The sequence below is a fragment of the Nycticebus coucang genome, chromosome X, assembly GCF_027406575.1.
Source record: "Nycticebus coucang isolate mNycCou1 chromosome X, mNycCou1.pri, whole genome shotgun sequence".
NCBI classification, from domain to species: Eukaryota; Metazoa; Chordata; class Mammalia; order Primates; family Lorisidae; genus Nycticebus; species Nycticebus coucang.
In genome coordinates, this window is record NC_069804.1 from 100,268,603 (window position 1) to 100,285,442 (window position 16,840).

The following is a 16,840-nucleotide window of genomic DNA, read 5'->3' on the forward strand; positions in this document are numbered from 1 at the left end:
GACTTCATTAGTGAATTTCCATTAACCACTTAAAGAAAAGTATCAATTCTACTCAAACTATTTCAAAACCTGAAGTAGAGGCTTGGTGCCTGTGGCTCAAGTGGCCAATTAATTTAATGCCAATTAAATTTCAACAGGCGTTCTGATTGGGAATTTCAAACCATAGCACCAGAAAAACAAAAGCTGGGGGAATTTATTACCATTAGTACTTCCCTACAAGAAATGCTGAGAGGACCCATTCAGATCAAAATGAAATAATACTACATAGTAAACTAAAGCCAACTCAAAATGGATTTTAAGAGACTTGAATGCAAAAAGAAGATTACCCAACTTCTAGAAGAAAATTTAAGTGACAATGTATGTGATATTAAGTTTAGTGATAAGTGTTTCTATCCAATAATAAAAAATACAAATAATCCAGTGAAAGCGATAAATTGGACTTTATCAAAATATAAAACTTCTTGGTGAAAAACACTACTAAGAGAATGAAAAGGCAATCTATATACCCTGTTTCCCCGAAAATAAGACATCCTCTGAAAATAAGACCCACTTACAGGAAGATAAGATGTCCCCTGAAAGTAAGACCTAGTGCATCTTTGGGAGCACACATTAGAATAAGACACTGGGGAAACAGGGTATTAACAGAAAATATTTAGAAAACACTTATCCAATAAAGTACAAGTTCTTGTATTCAAAATATACAAAGATACCTAGTAATGGGATTGTAGGATTAAATGGGAGGTCTACTTTTAGTTATTGGAGGATTCTCCAAACTTCTTTCCAAAAAGGCTATATCAGTTTGCAATCCCACCAACACTCGAAATTTATTTCAGCACAATTCACAATGGCAAAGATATGTAAACACCCCAAGTGCCCATCAACACATGAGTTGATTAATAGATTGCAGTATGTATGTTATGGAATACTATTGAGTCATAAAAAATGATGGAGACTTTTCATCTTTTGCATTTACTTGGATGGATTTCAAAAATATTCTCCTAAGAAAAATATTTCAAGAATGGAAAATCAAGTATCTCGTGTCCTGAGTACTAATCTGAAACTAGTAGGTCAACAACTACAGGCCCACAAGAGAAAAAAAAATAATTAAATTCAAGTAAGGGAAAATGGGAGGAAGAAAGTTGCTGAGTATGTTCCCACCTATTGGGTACAATGTAGGGGATATATGATGCATTTCCTGGGTGAAAGATTCAATTACAACTCAGACTTTGGACTTTAACTTTCAAATATAAATGATGTGACCTAATTGTATACAACCTCATATTTCCTTTTTGGAGACAGTCTCACTCTATCGCCCTTGGTAGAGTACCATGGGATCATAGCTCAAGCAACCTTAGACTGCTGGGCCTCAGCAATACTCTTGTCTCACCCTTGCTAGTAGCTGGGAATACAGGCACATACCACAGTGTCCAAATTTTTCTTCTATTTTTAGCAGAAAGAGGGTCTTGCTCTTGCTCAGGCTGGTTTCAAAGTTGTAAGCTCAAACAAACCATCTGCATTGACATCCCAAAGTGCTAGGATTACAGGAATGAGTCACCACACCTGGCCTTGTATATGCCCTCATATTAACCTGGAAAAAATATATACAAAGAATTCTTAAAACTCAGAGTCTAAAAAACAAACAAAACAATAAACTCAAATAAAAATATAAAAAGAGGCAAAGGATCTAAACAGCCACTTTATCAAAGAAGATATAATCTTTAATATCATTTGTCCTTAGAAAAAATGCATCTTAAAAAAACAATGAAATAACACTGCACAACTACTCCAAAGATTAAAAACAGAAATAAACTGGAAATTCAAATTATTGGAGAAGATGTGGAATAATAGAAATACTTATTTATTACAGATGAGAATGCAAAATAGTAAAGTCACTCTGGAAGGCAATTGGGCAGGTTTTAACAAAGCTAGGCATAGTCATTATTCAATCTAACAATTTATTCCTCTGTGCTTACCCATCTGATTTAAACTTTATGTCCACATAAAAATCTGAATGTGGACATTTAGAGCTGCTTTATTCATAATCACCAAAAGTCTAAAAGCAACCATTCTGTCCTTTAAAAGTGGGTGGTGCCTGTGGCTCAAGGGGTAGGGCGCCAGTCCCATATGCCGGAGGTGGCGGGTTCAAACCCAGCCCCGGCCAAATAAACCAAAAAAAAAAATAAAAATAAAAATAAAAAAAATAAAAAAAAGTTGAATTGATAAACACACTCTGGAACATTAATAAAATGGACTATTATTCAATAATAAAGATAAATGAGCTATTAAGCTACAAAAGAGTGGCTTTAACTTTAATATATATTGCTAAATAATAAAAAAGCCAGTCTTAAAAGATTAATTATATATGACATTCTGGAAAATCCATAAAGATTGAAGGAAAAAAAAAAAGATCAGTTTGGGAAAAGGGTAGGAAAGATTAATAGGGGAAACATAGGTGATGTTTTTAGGGCAGTGGAGCTATTTTATAATACTTGTGTCAGCATAAAAAATGTATTTGGTCTTTGTTCTGGATTCATGGCACAAAGTTCCAAAAAGCCTAAGGGTTTCTTGACTTATAGGAGTGTCTTTGTTATATTAGTGTCATATGTCATAGTAGGCCCCCATCCCCTGTGGGTATTTTCAGGACTATCACATAAAATACTAACCACTTGATTAGGAATTTGGAACTTCCTTGGGCCTGCCTGACTCTTAGGGAGATGGGGTGGATGTTGATTCCAATCACGTGGCCAATGATTTTATTAATCATGCATGTGTAATGAAGTCCCAATAATAGCTGGACACTGAGGCTCAGTTGAACTTTCTGGGTGAAGAATATATTGATGTTCCAGGAGGGTGTTGCACCTTAATACTTTTGAAGAGAAGGCACAGAAATTCTGCATTTGCTCTTAGGCCTTGCTATATGTATTTCTTCATTTTGTGGTTCCTGACTTGTGTCTTTTATAATAAAACTCTAATCATCTATATAGCACTTTTTTTTCAGTCCTATGAGTAATTTTAATGAGTTATTGAACATAAAGGAGTATTAGAAACCCCTGAATTTGTAATCAATCAGTCAGAAGTGCAGGTGGCCTGGGGACATCCTGAAATGTGGCTTACATTAGAAGTACGAAAAATTTTGTGAAAGACTAAGAGTCAAACACTAACTCCAAGTACTTAGTTTCATAACTGAATTGTAGTACACCTACCAGGGGGTGAAACAGAACAGTATTATGATGATGGGTATACGACATTGTGCTTTTGCCAAAACCCATACAATTTTTCAGCACAAAGAATAAATGGTAATGGTGCATAAAAAAAAATAATGATATACAATGCAGGAAGAAGTCAAGGTATCCTAAAATTAAATTTAGAATATGAAAAGACAAATCTAACTACATTACACATATATGTTACAATCTCATTAAAGTAGCAGAAGAAATGATGCTGACCTATATAACTTAGCAAATGATTTTAATATGCAATCATTAAAGTAAATATACACACACATACACACACTACTATAATTGTAAAGTGGTTTCACAGAAGTCTATGAGTTAATAATTCTGATAATGCTACGTACATATAATACAAATGTACTATTAAGTAAATGAATATTAGAAGGTAGGAACCAGGTTTCTCACTATTGGAATGGAAATTTGTAAGTTATCAAAGAATTGAGGCCAGCAAAATTCATTGATAGTAGATTAGAGTTAAAAATATCTGTATGAACTCATATTTAACTTAATATAGATATAGGTGTACATACATATATTTCTTTGCACTGTCAGCTGACAGGGATTAAGGAAAATTATATTCCAGTAGCAAAGAGTATAACTATTTCTAAATCTTGGTTTCTAATACCATCCTTTGTGTTCCTTGGACAATTAGCTGATTCTAGAATGACAACAAGAAATGTACAAGATGAGCCTGGAAAATCTTTCAGGATCATAAAGTTAAAAAAAAAAAAAGTACTCAATTGGGGAAAAAATAAAACAAATACATGGGGGTATATCAAAAGACAAAGGAATCAGAAAATGTTCCCAGTGGACAGTGCTGGAGCAATTTGAGAAACACAATGAATACAGTATTGACTTGTAGCTTAAAGTATAAATAAATCTCCATGAGTCTAAACAGAAATAAAAAATGTTTTCATAAATTAATAAATGAGGGTAAAGAGAAAAATTTTCCACACTGGAAAATTACAAAAAAATTATGCAAAAAATTCACTCTAAAAGAAGGAACATAATACCTTGTTCTTTATGGGTAGGCAATACCCAATGATTTCTTCCCAAAGAGTACAATAAGAGTACAAAATCGAGAAAGGGGAAAAAACAGTAAAGTTCAGAAGGCTGAAAAATAATACTACAGGCAGGTGATCAATGTCAGCATTAAAATCCATAAACTCTGTTGAAAGTATATATCTTTGATGTGATATATAAAATCATACTTTACCTCTAAGATTTTCCTCCCAAGAACAATTTACTCCAGTCTTATCATGAGAAAAACATTGGACAGGTTTAGGGACTTCCTGTAAAATGTCTAACATACCTCAAAACTGTTATATGTATGAAAAACAGGAATAATTTGTGATTGGTCATAGCCAAAAGGATCCTAAGAAGATAGGATGACTAAATGTCATGTGACATTCAAGATGAGATTTTGGAACTTAAGAAAATACATTAGGATAAAACTGAATAAATGTGAGGGGAGGTGGCAAGATAGCTGACTAGAGCCAGCTTTCCACAAAGGCTCCTGTCCAGAAGGAGAGTTAAAGGACAGAAGTTTATCAAGTAAGCTGATGGTTTGGAGCTGAGGCAAGAAAGAAGATTGAAGAGTGCACATCACCCCGGCTGAGGTAAGCTGTGACCCCAAGGAAACAAACAATAGGTAAAAAAACCATCACAAAGTGGATGGGAGTCCCCTCCCCATGAGAACAACTTGCAGTGTACTTTCTAAAAACACTCAAGCAGAGTTCATATCTCTTCTTTTTCCTTTCCACGTGAGAAAGCCACTAAAAACTGAATATCCTTCCCCATAAAGGACTCACTAGTATGCCATGGCACTCTCCCTCCAGGCATAAAACTGAACGTATATTGTACCTGCAATTCTGAACTTGCAACAGGCCCCTCCACACCCACCCCGAGGTCTAGAAGTCTGTCCCCTGCAAAGTCCAGACTTTGGGGCACTTCTTGAGAGGTATGGACAAGGCGGGGCTGTTACAAGTCTGTGCTGAATCAGCAGCACAGATGTAAAACTGGGACTGTGGCATGAGGTAGCCATATGGCAGAAGGAGAAATGGTGCCCCGTGGTGTAGTGCAGCAGTGGCAGTGGCAACAGCAGGGGCAGCAGTGGCAGGAACAATAGGGCTTACACCTTTGGTGATATAGTGGAGAAACACTTCCCGTCTCTCTTAGCAACCAAAGGGAACTGGGCCTGTACTCTGGTGACAGCAATGAAAATGCAGGCCCTGTGAGCAAAGGGTATGCCTGAGGTGGTACCTGCCTGGGTGGGGCAGAAGCGGGACAGAGACTAGAATCCATGTGGGCAGAGACAGCATACTCCCAGGGTGGGGCTGAGTCAGAATTGCTGCTTTTGTGAGCCCAAGATGCACCTGGCCCCCAGTGGAGCATGGCTGAGACAAAAGCAGGCATGGCAGAGGCATCAGCTCAGGCAGGGGCAGGATATGGGAGGCCTTTGTGAGCTCTAACCACACCTGCCCCAACACAGAGTATAGCAGAAATTGACACACCAGCTCCATGAGAATTGGTGCAGCAGCAGAAGCACAGGGCAGGGCTGAGTCACAGTTTTTGTGAATACAAACAGCTCCTGGCCCACAGTGGAATACAGCCAGGACAGAAACATAACTTCTGTGAGAATATGTAGCAGCAACATCATTCTGGGGTGGGGTTGGAACTGAGTAACACTCCTCAGCTTCCATTAAGCATCTGAGGTAGTCAGGCTTCAGCTCCCCCTGCTGGCTGGTGGCAGAGTGCGGCAGCCTGGCCACAGAAACAGATCTCTCTATGACTCAGGCAGGTGAAAACCTCCGATGCATCTGCTCATTGAATGGAACTGGGCCACAGCCCTGCAGGGTTACCATTGACTGGGTGTGACAGAAGTGCAAGGTGGGGAAGGAGGCATCAGCCTTCTCAGACTAACTCATTTTCTAGGTGGGCCCTTCTGACTCCATGGAATACTAGAGCAAGCCACACTCAAGCTGCCAAAAGATCCCTGCTATCTAGTTGTTGGAGACCTCTTGAACTGTTCCACTTGAGACTTGGTGCTGACTGGGACAATTGATTTGGAACTCTTGACCTGGGCCACTCACATGAGGACCATCCAAGGTAGTACACTGGTTCTGTTTTTGTGGGAAGGTTTGATTTTCCTTTTACATTTGTTGCCCATGGGTGGTGGGATGTCTTAGTTGCTTGTATTTTTCCACAGCTGAGACTTCAACCCAGAGTTAAATGATTCACTAGGATTGGACAGAGAACAGCTGAATGCAAGACAGAGCCACATAGTCCCATCACACCAAGCAGGTGCCAAGTGCCTCAGGATATAGTACTGTACGGGTCTTTTGCAAAGCTATAAAGGAAAAGCTGCAGTCACCAGTCCCAGCTCTATGTCAAAGGGCTGCTTATTCACTATTCCAGGAGCCCCAATCTAATTTCACCTAACCTGCTCATCTAGCCAAATGGTGAAAAATAATCCTGGGGTGGAATCAGCAGAAAAACTCTGGAAACATGAATAATCAGAGTAGATTAACTCCCCCAAGGAAAAACAAGGGAGACACAACAGAAAATCCCATTTATAAACAAATGGCTGAGATGTCAGAAATCGAGTTTAGAATTTGGATGGCAAATAAGATTAACAGAATGGCAGTAAAGTTGGAATTAGAAATTCTAGAAGTAATTCAAAAGTTGTTTCAAGAATGCAATGAATTCAAAGACAAAATCACCAAGTATTTTGACACTTTGAGAAAAGAATTTGCAGCCCGGCAAAATATGATTAATACAGTAGAATCCCTCAATAACAGAATGGAGCAGGCAGAAGTAAGGATTTCTGACATTGAAGACAAAGCTTTTGAACACTTGCAAATGCTCAAAGAGGAAAATAATTGGAGAGCACAAACACATCATTTTCTTTGAGAGCAGTGGGATAATTACAAAAATGAAAACATTTGCCATATAGGAATTCCTGAAGGTGATGAACTTGATTAGAAAGGCCCAGATAATCTACTCCAAGAGATAATTGAGAAGAACTTCCCAAACATGGCAAGAGATTCTGAAATTCAGATAGCAGACTGTTTCAGAACCCCAGCATGACTCAATACAAATAAAGCATCTCCAAGACACATTATAGTTAACCAAAGTTAATATGAAGAAGAAAATTCTGTGAGCAGCCTAACATAAGTAAAGCATAATTTACAAAGAGAAGAATATTAGAATGACTGCAGATCTCTCTGCTAAAACTTTTCAAGGTAGAAGAGGACATTCATCGACTTGTAACCTCCTAAAACAAAATAACTTTCAATCCAGGATTCTGTATCCAGCTAAACTGAGTTTCATTTATAATGAAGAATTTAAATACTTTAATGACATTCACATGTGGAAGAAATTTGCCATAACTAAACCAGCTCTCCAGAATATTTTCAGACCCGTCCTTCACAATGACAAGGATAATGCTCTACCAGCAAAGTAAACTCTCTCAGAAACTTTTGATCAAATCCCAAATTTCACAGTGGCAAAAGGGTTAAAAAATGTCCACTGGACTTACAAAAACTCAGCACCCCAAATACTATAAGGCTTATCAGTACTCTCAATTAACATGAATAGCTTAAATTGTCCTGTAAAGAGGCACAGGTAGGCTGAATGGATACATCAGATATCTGGAACATCAAGAATCTCATCTTATCTTAAAAGATAAATATAGACTCAGGGTGAAGGAATGGTGATGTATAATTCAGGCAAATAGAAATCAGAAAAAAAGTAGGTGTTGTAACTTTACTCATAGATATAATAGGCTTTGAAACAACAAAAGTAAGGAAAGACAAGGATAGACACTTCATTTTTGTAAAGGGTAATACTCAACATGATGAGATTTCAATTATTAACCTTTATGCACCCAAACACAATGCACCTTAATTTATTAGAAAGACTTTAATAGACATGAGAAATTGATTTCTTTCAGTACCATAATAGTTGGAGATTTCAACACCCCTTTGAGAGTATTGGATAGATACTCCAATAAGAAACTAAGCAAAGAAATTTTAGGCGTAAATGTATTCAACAAGAGGATGAAACAGACATCTATAGAACATTTCACCTTAACAAAACTGAATACACATTCTTGTCATCAGCCCATGGAACATCCTCCAAAATTAATCACAACTTAGGTCACAAGTCTAAACTCAGCAAATTTAAAGGAATAAAATTATTCTTGCATCCTCTCAGACCATCATGGAATAAAAGTTGAACACAGTAACAACAGGAATCTGCATACTCATACAAAACATGCCAACTAAATAACCTTATGCTGAACAATAGATGAGATTCAGAACCTCATCTATGAGCCAGGTCATAGATGAGATTAAGAAGGAAATTACCAATTTTTTTGGAACAAAATGGTAATGAGGACGTGAATTATCATAACCGATGGGATACCGCAAAGGCAGTCCTAAGAGGGAAATTTATAGCACTGCAAGCCTTCCTCAAGAGAATGGAAAGAGAGCAAGGGACATCTCAAGCAACTAAAAAAGGAAGCAACTAAAAAAGGAAGAACATTTCAATCCCAAACACAGCAAAAGAAAATAAATGACTAAAAGTAGAGCAGAATTAAAGGAAATTGAAAAAAAAATTATACAACAGATTCATAAATCAAAAAGTTGTTTTTTTGAAAAGGTCAATGAAATAGATAAATCTTTAGCTAACTTAACTAGGAATAAAAGAGTAAAATCTCTAATTCCACCAATCAGAAATGACAAAGATGAAATAACAACAGACTCCTCAGAAATTCAAAAAATCCTTAATGAATATTACAATAAGCTCTATTCTCAGAAATATGAAAACCTGAAGGAAATAGACCAATACTTGGAAGCACACCACCTTCCTAGACTTGGCCGCAAAGAAGCAGAAATGCTGAACAGGCCTATATAAAGTTATGAAGTAGCACCAACTATACAAAATCTCCCCAAAAAGAAAAATCCTGGACCAGATGGCTTCACATCATAATTCTACCAATCCTTTAAAGAGGTACTAGTACCTATATTACTTAACCTTTTCCAAACTATAGAAAAAGAAAGTATACTACACAGCACATTCTATGAAGCAAACATCGCCTTGATCCCCAAACCAGGAAAAAACACAAGAAAAGAAAATTACAGACCAATATCTCTAATGAATATTGATGCAAAAATATTCAATAACATCCTAGGAAACAGAATACAGCATCACATCAAACAAATTATACACCATGACCAGTAGGTTTTATCTCTGGGTGTAAGGGCTGGTTCAATATATGCAAATCTATAAATATAATTCATAACACAAACAAAATAAAAAACAAACATGATTCTCTCAATGTAAAAAAAAAACTTTTGATAATATCCAGCAGCCTTTCATGATCAGAACACTTAAGAAAATTGGTATAGAAGGGACATTTCTTAAACTGATAGAGGTCATCTACAGCAAACCCACAGCCAATATCATATTAAATTAGATTAAATTAAAACAATTTCCACTCAGATCAGGAACCAGGCAAGGTGCCCATTGTTCCCACTGCTTTTTAACATTGTAATTGAAGTCTTAGCCACCAGGCAAGAAAATGCAATCACGTGTATCCATTTAGGGTCAGAGGATATCAAACTTTCACTCTTCACAGATGATATGATTGTATAACTAGAAAACCCTAGGGATTCAACTATAAAACTCTTAAAAGTGATTAAGGAATACAGCAGTGTCTCAGGTTACAAAATCAATACTCACAAATCTGTAGCCTTTATATATACCAAGAATAGTAAAGCTGAAAAACCAGCCAAGGACTCTAATCCTTTTACAGTAGTGCCAAAGAAGATGAAATATTTTTGATTTTACCTAACAAAGGATGTGAAAGATCTCTATAAAGAGAAATATGAAACTCTAAGAAAAGAAATAGCTGAAGATGTTAACAAATGGAAAAAACATACCATGCTCATGGCTGGGAAGAATCAACATTTTTAAAATGTCCACACTACCCAAAGGTATATACAATTTTAACGCAATCCCTATCAAAGCACCACTATCATACTTTAATGATCTTAAAGAAATAATACTTCATTTTATATGGAATCAGAAAAAACCTTGATTAGCCAAGACATTACTCAGAAATAAAAACAAATCAGGAGGAATCATGCTACCAGGCCTCAGATTATACTATAAATTGATACTGATCAAAACAGCATGGTACTGGTACAAAAGCAGAGAGGTTGATGTATGGAACAGAATAGAGAACCAAGGGAAGAACCCAGGTACTTACCATCATTTGATCTTAGATAAGCAAATCAAAACATTCAGTGGGGGAACGATTCCCTATTAACAAATGGTGCTGGGTGAACTGGCTGGCGACCTGTAGAAGACTGAAACTGGACCCATACCTTTCTCCATTAGCAAAGATAGACTCCCACTGGATAAAGGCTTTAAACTTAAGACATGAAACTATATAAGTGCTAGAATAAAGTGCAGGGAAAGCACTTGAAGAAATTGGCCTGGGAGAATATTTTATGAGGAGGAATCCCTGGGCAATTGAAGCAACACCAAAAATACATTACTAGGGTCTGATCAAACTGAATAGCTTCTGCACAGCCAAGAACACACTAAGTAAAACAAGCAGACAATCCTCAGAATGGGAGAAGACATTTGCAGGTTATGTCTCCAACAAAGGTTTTATAACCAGAATCCACAGAGAACTCAAAAGTATTAGCAAGAAAAGAACAAGTGATCCCATCTCAGTGTGGACAAGGGACTTGAAGAGAAACTTCTCTAAAGAAGACAGGTGCATGGCCTACAGATACATGAGAAAACGCCCATCATTCTTAATCATCAGAGAAATGCAGATCAAAACCACTTTGACATATCATATAACTCCAGTAAGATTAGCCCACATCACAAAATCCCAAACCATAAATGTTGGCATGGATATGGACAACAGGGTACACTTCTACACTTCTACACTGCAACTAGTGAGAATGCAAACTAATACAGTCCTTTTGGAAGGAGGTTTGGAGATCATTTATGGATCTAAAAATAGACCAGCCATTCGATCCTGCCATTCCTCTACTAGGTATATATTCAGAAGACCAAAAATCACTTTATAACAAAGATATTTGCACCAGAATATTTATTGCAGCTCATTTCATAATTTCTAATTCATGGAAGAATTCCAAGTGCCCATCGACCCATGAATGGATTAACAAATTGTGGCATATGTATACCGTGGAATATTATGCAGCCTTAAAAAAGATGGAGACTTTACCTCTTTTATGTTTACATGGATGGATCTGGAACATATTCCTCTTAGCAAAGTATCTCAAGAATGGAAGAAAAAGTATCCAATATACTCATCCCTATTGTGAAACCAATTTATAAACACTCACAGTTCCATATGAATGCTATAACCCAACTACAGCCCATGATGAATGGGAAAGAGGAACTTGAGGGGAGGGTATTGGGGAGGATGGGTGGAGGGTGGGACCACAACTATGGTGCATTTTACAAGGGTACATGTTAAATCTACTAAGTGTAGAATATAAATGTCTTAACACAATAACTAAGAAAATGTGGTGAATGCTATATTAACCAGTTTCATGAAAGTATTCCAAATTGTATATAAAACCAGAACATTATATCCCATAATTTAATTAATGTACACAGCTATGATTTAATAATAATAATAAACTGAATAAATGTAAACAAAATAATACTATATTGATATAGGTCCATTAATTGTTATAAATTTACCATACTGAGATAAAATGGAGGCCAATATATCTGAGTAAAAAGAGCAATAGTTTATTTTGTAGAAATATATACAGACAGATATAAATGTAGATATAGATACAAATAGGTATAAATAGAGATGACATAGGTATAGATAGATATAAGCAGATGAAGGAGTTATAAATATGAGAATTAGGAAAGTGATCACTTCCTTTCAGGGAGACAAAAGGAAATACTTAGAGATGTATATAGGCAAATGAAAGAAATTATAGTATTTTACATGTTATGTTTGTATAGGATTCACAGGTTTTTCCAATATTTTTCAGCATCATACACACACACAGAGTTAAACTATAGATAGAGGATAAGATAGAGATTACATGCATGTATACATAAATATATTAACGCATATGTGCTATTTAAAAAGTCTTACATATACCCCAATGATGAGCAATGACATGAATAATGAAGTATATTATTCCAATTCTGCACAATTTAAATTACTCAGTAAATAAGCAGGGTGAGATATGAGATATGTTTTGGATCTCCATGGAAAATGCTGATCAGTAAAAAGTCTGTGTCTAGGACCTGTCAAGATATATGTTAAAAGATTCTGAGAAGGAGAAGGAAAAATGTGATTAAAATATTGGAATCATTAAAATATTAGGAAATTAGGTGGCAAGATTTTGAAGATTGAATGGGAGTAAAGTTGGCTTTCTAGGTATGTAAGGATATAAGATTGAGCTGTGAGAATTTTTCAAGGGATATAAATTTAAAGTTATAAATAATCTGGAAAGAAGTGGTATAAAAGTACTTATGAGAACTGAATGTGAGGGGATTAATAGCTAGAGATCCTTTGAAAAAAGGACACATGTTAGAAAGTGCAAGAAAAAAATCAACTCAATCATCACAGATTCCCTCCAAAAGATTTTGTTTTTACTGCTGTTGGGAAAATTGAAACCAGATGGAACAAAGAACAGCTGGATTGCTGTGTACAAACCCTGAATCAAATCTCCTGATATGGAACTTGGAACTCATTAAAGTCTGAAAATCACAAAGACAAAAATGTAGTCTAATTTCTCCTTATTTACCCTAATCACCCTTTATTATTTTACTTGAATTAATGAATGCTGGAAAGCAGGGAAGAAGGAAACAGAATAGTACTGAAAAGGAAATACAAGAGTCCACCATTGATGCAAAATCAGGTAATAAAGGATGGAAAGGTTGAAGTCTGTAAGGTAGATATTAAATTAAATTAATATATTTGAACTGAATTCACTTAAAGTCTGCCTTAAAAAATTACCTTGGTAAAATCTATAAATAATTCCATTATTTAGGTCCCTGTAATTTACCTCAAATCAGAGCAACAACATGAGAGTAAAAGGAAGAACAATAAGCTTTCTGGCAAAAGTCTGGAAAGAATACAAAGGTGCAGAGGGCCAGATAATTCTATATATTGAGTCAAAGCTATTTTATCTTTGAATGGTAGATACATAGTTAAAGAGTTTACTAAGTACATATTTATCAATAATTCAGGCTTTGAAGTTTTATAAACAAAACTAGATAAGAAAGAACTCATTCCTTTACATGTTTACCTACTTTTGAGGGTAAGATTTATGATTTGTTTATTTATTTCATATATACACTTTTTATCTCAGTTTAGTATCAGAATACAGATAATTAGGTTACATTGTTAGCATTTGTTAGGTAATGTCCCTGTTCTAGTTGTGCCCCTCATCCAGGAGGTGTGTCATATACCTTTATATAGTGCCTTCAGGTGAGAGCATACCAACCTTCTCCCTCCTTTCCCTAGCTCAACAAAGTGAATGTAATTGTGTTTTTTTTATTTTTTTATTTTTACATATACATATGTTTATTAGATTTCCATTTTTTGCCTTCACAAAATTAAAGAGGTTTAAAATTTAATAACAATAACAATGTTTAAGATAAGGACTAGAAACAAGAACCTTGTAAAGAATGAACGAACATAAATACATTCAGAAAAGAAATCAGAGAATTGCTGCATCAAAATATTAAGCAATAATAATAAAAATGCAAAGAAAGTAACATTCACATTGTCAAGTAAGAATATGTCTATTACAGAATGCTTTGATTCTGAGATTCAGTATGGAGTCATCAGTTAACTGCTTCTTCTTATTACTATTATTATTACTATTTTTTTTTTCTGCAGTTTCTGGCTGGGGCTGGGTTTGAACCTGCTACCTCCGGCATATGAGCCCAGCGCCCTACTCCTTTGAGCCACAGGCACTGCAACTTTATTATTTTTTTTTAAGTCTCAAAAAATAGACAACTCATGTTTATAAATAAAAGCAAAAATTAATTAAAAAAAAGATCATGCCAAATCTTATAGACAATAGAAAAAAAGGAAATACTTCAAAATCTTTCTACTTGATCTGTGTACACCAGATATTAAAATTGGAGAAAATATATTATTATAAAGGGGAAATTACAAATTTATTTCACTTATAAATGAGGATGCAATATCCAAAACAACACATTAACAAGTTGAATTAAAAATTAATGTTTAAGTAATGTACTTCTGTCAAAATTAAATACAATTTCTGTGAGAATTAGTCACTATTTTCTTTTCTTGTTTTTTTTTTTTTTCTTCTTTTCCTTTCCCTCACCCACTCCCTCTTTCTCTGTCTGGTCTCCCCTCCCCCTATGCCCCACTGTGTCATTAATTGTCCTAATATCAAAATTGAATACATAGGATTCATACTTCTCCATTCCTGTGATGCTTCACTAAGAATAATGTGCTCCACCTCTATCCAGGTTAGTAAAAATGCTGAAAAATCTCCATCTTTTTATGACTGAATAATATTCCGTCATTTACATATACCACTGCTTACCAATCCATTCCTGGGTTGAAGGCCATTTAGGTTGTTTCTACATTTTGTAAATTGTTAATTGGACTGTAATAAACAGCCTAGTACAAGGGTCTGTATAATAATTTTTTTTTTTTTCCTGGCTAGATGCCCAGTAATGGGATTGCAGGATCAAATGGGAGGTCTAGGTTGAGTTCTTTGAGGTTTCTCCATACTTCCTTTCAAAAAGGTTGTATTAGTTTGCAATCCCACAAGCAGTGTAAAAGTGTTCCTTTCTCTCCACATCTCTGCCAGCATCTTCAGTTTTGAGATTTTGTGATATAGGCCATTCTTGATGGGGTTAAATGATATCTCAGGGTGGTTTTAATTAGTATTTCTCTAATAATAAGGGATGATGAACATTTTTTCGTATGTTTGCTGGCCATTCATCTGTCGTCTTTAGACAAGATTCTATTTATCTCTCTTTCCCACTGATGAATGGGATTGTTACATATTTTTTCCCTGTAGATTAATTGAAGTTTTGTATAGATCCTGGTTGTTAAGCGTTTGTCAGATTCAAAATATGCAAATATCCTATCCCATTGGGTAGGTTGTCTATTTGCTTTGGCTGTACAGAAGCTTTTCAGTTTAATTATATCCCATTTGTTTATTATTGCTGTTGTTGCTATTGCCATGGCAGTCTTCCTCATAAAGTCTTTCCCTAGGCTGATATCTTCCAGTGTTTTTCCTATTCTTTCTTTGAGGATTTTTATTGTTTCATGCCTTAAATTGAAGTCCTTTATCTATCTTGAATCAATTCTAGTAAGTGGAGAAAGGTGCAGGTCCAGTTTCAGTCTTTTACATGTAGATATCCAGTTCTCCCAGCACTGTTTATTGAATAGGGAGTCTTTCCCCCAGTGGATGCTCTTGTTTGGTTTATCGAAGATCAGATGGATGTAAGTGGTTGGTTTCATTTCCTGGTTTCTATTTGATTCCAAATGTCTATGTCTCTATTTTTGTGCCAGTACCATGCTGTCTTGACCACTATGGCCTTGTAATACATCCTGAAATCTGGTATGGTGATACCCCCAGCTTTGTTTTTATTACTAAGAACTGCCTTAGCTATACAGGTTTTTTTGCCGGTTTCATACAAAATGCAGAATCATTTTCTCCAGGACTTGAAAGTAGGATGTTAGTATTTTAATGGGGATGGCATTGAATCTGTAAATTGCTCTGGGAAGTATAGACATTTTAACAATGTTGATTCCTCCCAGCCTTGAGCATGGTATGTTCTTCCATTTGTTAATGTCCTCTTCTATTTCCTTTTTTAGGGTTTCATAATTTTCTTTATAGAGGTCATACCCCTATTTTTTTAGGTATATTTCTAAGTATTTCATACTCTTTGGCACTATGGTGAAGGGAGTTGAGTCCTTAATTAAACTCTCATCTTGCTTATTGTTGGCACATACAAAGGCAACTGACTATGGACATTGATTTTATATCCTGAGACATTACTGTATTTTTTGATGACTTCAAAAAGTCTTGTGGTTGAGTCTTTAGGTTTCTTTAATTATAAGATCATATCATCAGCAAAAAGGGAGAGTTCGACCTCCTCTGCTCTGATTTGGATGTCCTTTATTTTCTTGACTTGTCTAATTGTATTGGCTAGAACTTCCAGGACTCTGTTGAATAGCAATGGTGACACAGGACAGCCTTGTGTGGTTCCATTTCTAAGAGGAAAAGCTTTCAGTTTTACTCCATTCAGTAAAATATTAGCTGAGGATTTGTCATAGTTAACTTAGATTCATTTAAGAAATGTGCCACCTATGCCTATATTCCTCGGTGTTCTAATTAGAAAAGGATGCTGGATTTTATCGAATGCTTTTTCTGCATCTATTGAGGGGATCATATAGTTTTTGGTTTTGCTACTGCTGATATGATGAATAACATTTCTAGACTTGCATATATTAAAGCAGCCTTGCATCCCTGGGATGAAACCTACTTGATCATGATGTACGACTTTTTAATGGTAAGCTGTAATCT